General features: G+C 43.2%; 1 protein-coding gene across 1 annotated transcript in view; it reads left to right on the forward strand.

The window, feature by feature from the left end:
• LOC139765211 (uncharacterized) overlaps positions 1-12057 on the forward strand; it is a 180538-nt gene that overhangs the window by 98213 nt on the left and 70268 nt on the right. The gene's annotated exons all lie outside the window — the stretch shown is intronic.

The following is a 12057-nucleotide window of genomic DNA, read 5'->3' on the forward strand; positions in this document are numbered from 1 at the left end:
ATTAGGCTTAAGCAGAAAAAAAATTGGAATTCATCGTTTTAAGGTCTTACTCATCCTCCAACTTCAGTATTTATCCTTTTGAGGTGTTTCTTCTCCTTCAAGAACAATAAGAGAATAGCATTGCATTTTGTTTCACCTTGAAATACTTTAGAACTGTAACATATTTTATATTCTGGAAAATGCTTTAGATGAATTGTAATCTTATTTTACTGCATACCTTTTCAATGGAAATATCTAGAGGTAATAAATACACTTATTCCTGGGGATAGGGGAGAAAGAATACTTCCCACGTATTCCCTGTGTGTCGTAGAAGGCGACTAAAAGGGGAGGAAGCGGGTGGCTGGAAATTCTCCCCTCTCGTTTTTTTTTTTTTTTTTTTTTTCATTTCTAAAAGAAGGAACAGAGAAAGGGGCCAGGTGAGGATGTTCCCTCAATGGCCCAGTCCTCTGTTCTTAACGCTACCTCGCTAACGCGGGAAATGGCAAATAGTTTGAAAGAAAAAGAAAGAAAAAATAAATACACCAGATGGAAGGCAGCTTAAGTGAGTGAACTTGGAAAAAACACTTGTGTACAGAGGTACTAAGGGTGATTGAGTGAATCAAGGGGAGTAGGTATGGTGTGGAAGTTATTTAGGGAAGCATTGCTTATATATGCAGGTGTAGTGTTTGGTATGTGGATAGATGGGATATAGACATATTAAAAGGAATGGTGAGTTTTGGGTTTAGGAAGTAAATAATTTTTGTTGAGAAAGAGAGAAGAGAGGTGTATGAACATAATCTATATCTATCTGTTTACCTATTTATCTGATGCCTCTTCCTCCTTGGAACTCCCTCAAGGGGTGACCATGGTAATAGTCTCCCTAACTAGTGACCTCCAGTGCCACATTTAGCCTTAGTGCCTTACCCTTAACAGGCAACTGACATAGGGCAAGTCTAGCAAAGTGTTTGCAGAGGCTCCTACCTAATGTTCCTATTGACTACTACTTGATGCTCATGCCCATTCTTCCTTCCTACTACTTCTACTTAATATTTCTCCCTCATGCTCCTACCTAAATGTTCCCCCTACTACTATTGTCTGCTGCTCCTACCATTTTGCCAAAAGGCTGGGCTAGCAAGTAGCTTTCACCACAGAAAAATCTAGTTACAAAAAATGAACTGTGTGAATTAAGTGTTGTCATATGTTATGTGTGAGAAGTAGAGATTGTATGTTTGTGGACAGAGCACCAGTAGTCCATGTGTGGGTGAAGCAGAAAGAAAAGTCACCTGTGTCAGAAGTGCAGCATGACAGCCACTGAAGTGCTGGCTCACTACACAGCCATCATAACCCTCCTGATACCTGGGTGGATAGTACTGGTAATATACCTCCCTGGTTTTGGCTACCTACCAGCTACTACCTACCTCATTTTCTGAAAGGAAGAAAAAAATGCATGTAATTAGAGGGTAAACAGTAGAAAGTTTCTAAAGTATAACATTTTGATCTTAATCTTGATATGTTCTTGCTAGGTATTAAGGTATGTTTAATGAGGGTCACTTTCCCATAATCCCTTACTTCTCACAATCCTGTTTTTAAGGTTTGTCTCTTAAAGGTCACTTTTCCTAACCCTGTACTTCCCACAAGCCAGTCATTTTAAAGTTTTTCCCTTAAGGGTCACTTTTCCTACCCTGTATTTTCCACAAGCCTAGTGATTGCCAAGTGTTGCCTTGGTCATTTTAGGTGAATATTTTTGAGACTGCCACTCTCTGGAAGTAATATTTACGTAGACATGTATGTAGACATATGTAAGTATTGGTAAATGTGGATGGGGTGGTAACAGAGGTAAATGCAAGAGTCATAGAGGGAGGGGCGAGTTTGCAGTTTGTTGGAGATGAGAGGGCCTGGGATATGAGTCAGTTTTTGTTTGCCAATGATACAGCACTGGTGGCTGATTCGAGTGAGAAACTGAAGAAGTTGGTGACTGAGTTTGGAAAAAGTGTGTGAAAGGAGAAAGTTAAGAGTAAATGTGAATAAAAGCAAGATTGTTAGGTTCAGCAGGGTTGAGGGATGAGTGAGTTGGGAGAAAAATTGGAGTAAGTAAAGTGTTTTAGATATCTTGGAGTAGACTTGGCAGTGGATGGAAGCATGGAAGTGAAAGTGCATCATAGGGTGGGGGAAAGGGTGAAGGTTCTGAAAGTGCTAAAGAATGTGTGGAAAGAGATAATGTTATCTTGGAGAGCAAAAATGGGTACATTTGAAAGAATAGTGGTTCCAACAATATTATCTGGTTGCAAGGCATAGGCTGTAGATATGATTGTGTGGAGGAGGGTGGATGTGTTGGAAATAGAATGTTTGAGGAAAATATGTGGTGTGAGATGGTTTGATTGAGTAAGTAATAAAAGAGTAAGAGAGATGTGTGGTAATGAGTGTTTGAGAGAGTAGAAGAGGGTTTTTTGTAATGGCTTGGACATATGGAGAAAATGAGCGAGGAAAGGTTAACAGAGGATATGTGTGTCAGAAGTGTAGGGAACAAGAAGAAGCAGGAGACCAAATTGGAGGAGGAAGGCTTGATTGAAAAAGATTTTGAGTGATGGGTCTGAACCTGCAGGGGTGTCAGTGGTGTGTGTGGAATGGAGTGAATTCGAATGATGTATACTGGGGTCATTGTGCAGTTAATGGACTGAACCAGGGCTTGTGAAATGTCTGGGGTAAACCATGGAATCCTCTGTGGGGCCTGGATGTGGTAAGGAGCTGTGGTTTTAATGCATTACACATGACAGCTCATGTATGAATGTGAGGGGATGTGGTCTTCTTTGCCTGTTTCCAAGGTAGTACTTTGTTGATGCTGGGGGTGGTGATCCTGCTTCCAGTGGGGCAAGGTGGCCCCAGAAATGGATGAAGGTGAACAAGCATGAATATGTTCATGTGTATGCATTATTATCATTAGTATAGATAATCGCGGTTTCCCTTGTCAGCGAGGTACACCAGGAAACAGACGAAGAATGGCCCATCCACTCACACACATATATGTACATAAACGACCGCATACACACATATACATATCAGCATATACATACATATACATACACATATGCAGACATTACATACATACACATGTACATATTCATACTTGCTTGCCTTTGTCCATTCCTGTCGCTACCCCTCCCCACAGGAAAGCAGCATCACTATCCCCTGCTTCAGTGAGGCAGCGCCAGGAATACAGTCAGAAAAGGCCATAATTGTTCACATTCAGTCTCTAGCTGTCATGTGTAATGCACTGAAACCACAGCTCCCTTTTCACATCCAGGCCCCACAGACCTTTCCATTTCAGTTTACCCCAGACGCTTCACATGCCCTGGTTCAGTCCATTGACAGCACTTCGATCCAAGTATACCATATTGTGCCAATTAACTCTATTCCTTGCATGCCTCTCACCCTCCTTTATGTTCATGCCCCAGTGGCTCAAAATCTTTTTCACTCCATCCTTCCACCTCCAATTTGGTCTCCTACTTCTTCCTTCCACCTCAAACACATAAATCCTCTTTGTCAATCTTTCTTCACTCATTCTCTCCATGTGTTCAAACCATTTCAACACACCCTCTTCTGCTCTCTCAACCATACTCTTTTTATTTCCACACACACCTCTTACCCTTACATTATTTACTCGATCAAAGCACCTCACACCACATATTGTCCTCGAACATTTCATATCCAACATCCTCCGTACATCCCTATCTATAGCCCATGCCACACACCATATAATGTAACATTGTTGGAACTACTATTCCTTCAAACATAACCATTTTTGCTCTTCGAGATAGCGCTCTCTCCTTCCACACATTCTTGATTGCTCCCAGAACCTATGCCCCCTCACCCACCCTGTGATTCACTTCCGCTTCCATGGTTCCATCAGCTGCTAAGTCCACTCCTAGATATCTAAAACAATGCACTCCCAATTTTTCTCCATTCAAACCTAGCTCCCAATTAACTTGTCCCTCAACCCTACTGAACCTAATAACCTTGCTCTTATTCACATTTACCTTCAACTTTCCCCTTTCACACACTGCCAAACTCAGTCACCAACCTCTGGAGTTTGTCACACGAATAAACCACTAAAGCTGTATAATCGGCAAACAGCAACTGATTCACTTACCAGGCCCTCTCATTCACAACAGACTGCATACTTGCCCCTCTCTCCAAAACACTTCCATTCACCTCCCTAACAACCCCATCCATAAACAAATTACACAACCATGGAGAAATCATGCACCCCTGCCACAAACCGACATTCACTAGGAACCAATCACGTTCATATCTTCCTACTTGTACACATGCCTTACATCCTCGATAAAAACTTTGCACTGCTTCTGGCAACTTAACTCCCACACCATATACTCTTAATACCTTCCACAGAGCTTCTCAATCAAATCTATCATGCCTTCTCCAGATCCATAAATGCTACATACAATTATTTTTCTAAGTATTTCTCGCATGCATTCTTCCAAGCAAACACCTGTTCCACACATCCTCCACCACTTCTGAAACCACACTGCTCTTCCATAATCTGATGCTCTGTACATGCTTTCACCCTCTCTATCAATATTATTATTATTTTGCTTTGTCGCTGTCTCCCGCGTTAGCGAGGTAGCGCAAGGAAACAGACGAAAGAATGGCCCAACCCGCCCACATACACATGTATATACATACATGTCCACACATGCACAATATACATACCTATACATCTCAATGTACACATATATATACACACATAGACATATACATATATACACATGTACATAATTGAGGGTTGAGGGTCAAGTCAATTGGGAAGATAAGTTCGAATGGAGAAAAACTGGAGGAAGTAAAGTGTTTTAGATATCTGGGAGTGGATCTGGCAGCGGATGGAACCATGGAAGCGGAAGTGGATCATAGGGTTGGGGAGGGGGCGAAAATTCTGGGAGCCTTGAAGAATGTGTGGAAGTCGAGAACATTATCTCGGAAAGCAAAAATGGGTGTGTTTGAAGGAATAGTGGTTCCAACAATGTTGTATGGTTGCGAGGCGTGGGCTATGGATAGAGTTGTGCGCAGGAGGATGGATGTGCTGGAAATGAGCTGTTGAGGACAATGTGTGGTGTGAGGTGGTTTGATCAAGTAAGTAACTTAAGGGTAAGAGAGATGTGTGGAAATAAAAAGAGCGTGGTTGAGAGAGCAGAAGAGGGTGTTTTGAAATGGTTTGGGCACATGGAGAGAATGAGTGAGGAAAGATCGACCAAGAGGATATATGTGTTGGAGGTGGAGGGAACGAGGAGAAGTGGGAGACCACATTGGAGGTGGAAAGATGGAGTGAAAAAGATTTTGTGTGATCGGGGCCTGAACATGCAGGAGGGTGAAAGAAGGGCAAGGAATAGAGTGAATTGGATCGATGTGGTATACCGGGGTTGACGTGCTGTCAGTGGGTTGAATCAGGGCATGTGAAGCGTCTGGGGTAAACCAGGGAAAGCTGTGTAGGTATGTATATTTGTGTGTGTGGACGTATGTACATGTACATGTGTATGGGGGTGGGTTGGGCCATTTCTTTCATCTGTTTCCTTGCGCTACCTCGCAAACGTGGGAGACAGCGGCAAAAAAAAAAAAAACATAATTCATATTGTCTGCCTTTATTTGTTCCCATTGCCACCTCGCCACACATGGAATAACAACCCCCTCATGTGTGCGAGGTAGCGCTAGGAAAAAACACCAAAGGCCCCATTCGTTCACACTCAGTCTGTAGCTGTCATGTGATAATTCACCGAATCCACAGCTCCCTTGTCACATCCAGGCCCCACATGCTTTGCATGGTTTACCCCAGACGCTTCACATGCCCTGGTTCAATCCATTGACAGCACGTCGACCCCGGTATACCACATCGTTCCAATTCACTCTATTCCTTGCATGCCTTTCACCCTCCTGCATGTTCAGGCCCCGATCACTCAAAATCTTTTTCACTCCATCTTTCCACCTCCAATTTGGTCTCCCACTTCTCCTCGTTCCCTCCACCTCTGACACATATATCCTCTTGGTCAGTCTTTCCCCACTCATTCTCTCCATGTGACCAAACCATTTCAAAACACCCTCTTCTGCTCTCTCAACCACACTTTTTATTTCCACACATCTCTCTCACCCTTACATTACTTACTCGATCAAACCACCTCACACCACATATTGTCCTCAAACATCTCATTTCCAGCACATCCACCCTCCTGTGCACAACTCTATCCATAGCCCACGCCTCGCAACCATACAACATTGTTGGAACCAATATTTTCAAACATACTCATTTTTGCTTTCCGAGATAATGTTCTCGACTTCCACATAGCCATTTTTGCTTTCCGAGATAATGTTCTCGACTTCCAAACATTCTTCAAGGCTCCCAGAATTTTCGCCCCCTCCCCCACCCCATGATTCACTTCCGCTTCCATGGTTCCATCCGCTGCCAGATCCACTCCCAGCTATGTAAAACACTTTACTTCCTCCAGTTTTTCTCCATTCAAACTCTCTATCAATATTTATTTATTTATTTTGCTTTTTCGCCGTCTCCCGCGTTTGCGAGGTAGCGCAAGGAAACAGACGAAAGAATGGCCCAACCCACCCACATACACATGTATATACATATACGTCCACACACGCAAATATACATACCTATACATCTCAATGTACACATATACATACACACACAGACTTTCTCTTTTCGTTCTTTCAAACTATTCACCATTTCCCGTGTTAGCGAGGTAGCGTTAAGAGCAGAGGACTGGGCCTTTGAGGGAATATCCTCACCTGGCCCCCTTCTCTGTTCCTTCTTTTGGAAAATGAAAAAAAAAAGAGGGAGGATTTCCAGCCCCCTGCTACACACACAGACATATACATATATACACATGTACATAATTCATACTGTCTGCCTTTATTTATTCCCATCGCCACCCCGCCACACATGGAATGACCACCCCCTCCCCCCTCATGTGTGCAAGGTAGCGCTAGGAAAAAACAACAAAGGCCCCATTCGTTCACACTCAGTCTCTAGCTTTCATGTAATAATGCACCGAAACCACCGCTCCCTTTCCACATCCAGGCCCAACAGAACTTTCCATGGTTTACCCCAGATGCTTCACATACCCTGGTTCAATCCATTGACAGCACGTCGACCCCAGTATACCACATCATTCCAGTTCACTCTATTCCTTGCATGCCTTTCACCCTCCTGCATGTTCAGGCCCCGATCACTGAGAATCTTTTTCACTCCATCTTTCCACCTCAAATTTGGTCTCCCACTGCTCCTTGTTCCCTCCACCTCTGACACATATATCCTCTTGGTCAATCTTTCCTCACTCATTCTCTCCATGTGACCAAACCATTTCAAAACACCCTCTTCTGCTCTCTCAACCACACTCTTTTTATTTCCACACATCTGTCTTACCCTTACATTATATACTCGATCAAACCACCTCACACCACATATTGTCCTCAAACATTTCATTTCCAGCACATCCACCCTCCTGCGGACAACTCTATCCATAGCCCACCCCTCGCAACCATACAACATTGTTGGAACCACTATTCCTTCAAACATACTCATTTTTGCTTTCCGAGATAATGTTCTCGACTTCCACACATTCTTCAAGGCTCCCAGAATTTTTGCCCCCTCCCCCACCCTATGATTCACTTCCGCATCCATGGTTCCATCCGCTGCCAAATCCACTCCCAGATATCTAAAACACTTTACTTCCTCCAGTTTTTCTCCATTCAAACTTACCTCCCAGTTGACTTGACCCTCAACCCTACTGTACCTAATAACCTTGCTCTTATTCACATTAACTCTCAACTTTCTTCTTTCACACACTTTACCAAACTCAGTCACCAGCTTCTGCAGTTTCTCACATGAATCAACCACCAGCGCTGTATCATCAGCGAACAACAACTGACTCACTTCCCAAGCTCTCTCATCCACAACAGACTGTATACTTGCTCTTCTTTCCAAAACTCTTGCATTCACCTCCCTAAGAACCCCATACATAAACAAATTAAACAACCATGGAGACATCACACACCCCTGCCGCAAACCTACATTCACTGAGAACCAATCACTTTCCTCTCTTCCTACACGTACTCATGCCTTACATCCTCGATAGAAGCTTTTCACTGCTTCTGACAACTTGCCTCCCACACCATATATTCTTAATACCTTCCACAGAGCATCTCTATCAACTCTATCATATGCCTTCTCCAGATCCATAAATGCTAAATACAAATCCATTTGCTTTTCTAAGTATTTCTCAAATACATTCTTCAAAGCAAACACCTGATTCACACATCCTCTACTACTTCTGAAACCACACTGCTCTTCCCCAATCTGATGCTCTGTACATGCCTTCACCCTCTCAATCAATACCCTCCCATATAATTTACCAGGAATACTCAACATACTTATACCTCTGTAATTTGAGCACTCTTATCCCCTTTGCCTATGTACAATGGCACTATGCAAGCATTTCGCCAATCCTCAGGCACCTCCCAATGAATCATACACAATTAAATAACCTTACCAACCAGTCAACAGTACAGTCACCCCCTTTTTTAATAAATTCCACTGCAATACCTTCCAAACCTGCTGCCTTGCTGGCTTTCATCTTCCGCAAAGCTTTTACTACCTCTTCTCTGTTTACCAAATCATTTTCCCTAACCCTTTCACTTTGCACACCACCTCGACCAAAACATCCTATATCTGCCACTCTATCATCAAACACATTCAACAAACCTTCAAAATACTCACTCCATCTCCTTCTCACATCACCACTACTTGTTATCACCTCCCCATTTGCCCCATTCACTGAAGTTCCCATTTGATCCCTTGCCTTATGCACTTTATTTACCTCCTTCCAAAACATCTTTTTATTCTCCCTAAAATTTAATAATACTCTCTCACCCCAACTCTCATTTGTCCTCTTTTTTCACCTCTGGCACCTTTCTCTTGACCTCCTGCCTCTTTCTTTTATACATCTCCCACTCATTTGCATTTTTTCCCTGCAAAAATCGTCCAAATGCCTCTCTCTTCTCTTTCACTAATAATCTTACTTCTTCATCCCACCACTCACTACCCTTTCTAATCAACCCACCTCCCATACTTCACAAGCCTCTTTTGCACAAACCATCACTGCTTCCCTAAATACATCCTATTCCTCCCCCACTCCCCTTATGTCCTTTGTTCTCATCTTTTCCATTCTGTACTCAATCTCTCCTGGTAACTCCTCACACAAGTCTCCTTCCCAAGCTCACTTACTCTCACCACTCTCTTCACCCCACCATTCTCTCTTCTTTTCTGAAAATCTCTACAAATCTTCACCTTTGCCTCCACAAGATAATGATCAGACATCCCTCCCGTTGCCCCTCTCAGCACATTAACATCCAGAAGTCTCTCTTTAGCGTGCCTATCAATTAACACGTAATCCAGTAACTCTCTCTGGCCGTATCTCCTACCTGTATATGAATACTTACCAGTCCTTTTTTTAGCACATAAATTTCAAGCTCTTCACCATTTTCATTTACAACACTGAACACCCCATATACACCAGTTATTCCCTCAACTGCCACGTTACTCGCCTTTGCATTCAGATCACCCATCACTATAACCCAGTCTCTTGCATCAAAACTACTAACACACTCACTAAGCTGCTCCCAAAACACTTGCCTCTCTTGATCTTTATTCCCATGCCCAGGTGCATATGCACCAATAGTCACCCATCTCTCTCCATCCAGTTTCAGTTTTACCCATATCAATCTAAAGTTTACTTTCTTACACTCTATCACATACTCCTACCACTCATGTTTCAGGAGTAGTGCTACTCCTTCCCTTGCTCTTGTCCTCTCACTAACCCCTGACTTTACTTCCAAGACCTTCCCAAACCACTCTTCCCTTTTACCCTTTTACATTCAGGTTCCTTTCCTTAAACATACTACCAATCTCTCCTTTTTTCTCATCTTGGTTACATCCACACACATTTAGACACCCCAATCTGAGCCTTTGAGGAGGATGAGCACTCCCCGCTTGACTTTTTCTTCTGTTCCCCCTGTTAGAAAGTTAATATATACATAAAGACATGCATACACATGTGCTTATGTATACCTGCTTGCCTGGTGCTACCCCTCCCCACAGGAAAAAGAATTGCTACCTCCAGCTTCAGCAAGGTAGCGCTAGGAAAGAAGACAAAAAAGGCCAGATTCGTTCACGTTGTCTCTAGTTGCCATGTGTAATGCACCAAAACCATAACTCCCAATCCACATCCAAGCCCCACAGACCTTTCCATGTTATACCCCTGACATTTCACATGCCCTGGTTCAGTCCATTGACAGCACATTGGCACCGGTATACCACATTGTTCCAATTCACTCTATTCCTTTCACACCTCTCACCCTCCTGTATGCTCACGCCCCAGTGGCTCAAAATCTTTTTCACTCCATCCTTACACCTCCAGTTTGGTCTCCCGCTTCTCCTTGTTCCCTCCACCTCTGACACGTACATCCTCTTTGTCAGTCTTACTCATTTTCTTTATATGTCCAAACTTTTTCAACACACCCTCTTCTGCTCTCTCAACCACACTCTTTGTATTCCCAACGCATCTCTCTTACCCTTTCATTACTTACTGTATCAAACCACCTCACACCACTTATTGTCCTCATACATTTCATTTCCAACACATCCACCCTTCTCTGTACAACGCTATCAATACCTTATGCCTCACAACCATATAATGTTGTTGGAACTACTATTCCTTCAAACATACCCATTTTTGCTTTCCAAGATAATGCTCTCTTCTTCACATTCTTCATCACTCCCAGAACCTATGCTCCCTCCCCCACCTTGTGACTCATTCCTGCTTTCATGGTTCCATTTGCTGCTAAGTCCATTCCCAGATATCTAAAGCACTTCACATTCTCCAGTTTTTCTCTGTTCAAACTTACATCCCGATTAACTTGTCCCTCAACCTTACTGAACCTAATAATCATGCTCTTATTCTCATTTACTCTCAATTTTCTCCTTTCACACACTTTTCCAATCTCAGTCACCAGCTGCTGCCATTTCTCACTCAAATTAGCCACCAGAGCTGTATCATCAACGAACAAAAACTGACTCTTTTCCCAGGCTCTCTCATTCCCAAAAGACTGCATACTCGCCCCTCTGTCCAAAACTCTTGCATTTACCTCCCTAACTACCCCATCCATAAACAAATTAAACAACCATGGAGACATCACACACCCCTGCTGCAGACTGACCTTTCCTGGGAACCAATCACTCTCCTCTCTCCCTACTCAAACAACATGCCTTACATCCTTGGTAAAAACTTTTCACTGCTTGTAGCAACTTTCCTCCCATACTATATACTCGGAGCCCTTCCACAAAGCATCTCTATCAACCTTCTCATATGCCTTCTCCAGATCCATAAATATTTTTTTTATATTTTGCTTTGTCGCTGTCTCCCGTGTTTGCTAGGTAGTGCAAGGAAACCCACCCCCATACACATGTATATACATACCCATACATCTCAATGTACACATATATATACACGCACAGACACATACATATATACACATGCACACAGTTAACACTGTCTGCCTTTATTCATTCCCATCGCCATCTCGCCACACATGGAATAACATCCCCCTCCCCCCTCATGTGTATGAGGTAGCGCTAGGAAAAGACAACAAAGGCCCCATTCGTTCACACTCAGTCTCTAGCTGTCATGCAATAATGCCCGAAACCACAGCTTCCTTTCCACATCCAGGCCCCACAGAACTTTCCATGGTTTACCCCAGATGTTTCACATATCCTGATTCAATCCATTGAGAGCACGTCAACCGCGGTATACCACATCGATCCAATTCACTCTATTCCTTGCCCGCCTTTCACCCTCCTGCATATTCAGGCCCCGATCACTCAAAATCTTTTTCACTCCATCTTTCCACCCCCAATTTGGTCTCCCACTTCCCCTCGTTCCCTCCACCTCCGACACATATATGCTCTTGGTCAATCTTTCCTCACTCATTCTCTCCATGTGC

The sequence above is a fragment of the Panulirus ornatus genome, chromosome 53 (genome assembly GCF_036320965.1).
Source record: "Panulirus ornatus isolate Po-2019 chromosome 53, ASM3632096v1, whole genome shotgun sequence".
Classification (NCBI taxonomy): domain Eukaryota; kingdom Metazoa; phylum Arthropoda; class Malacostraca; order Decapoda; family Palinuridae; genus Panulirus; species Panulirus ornatus.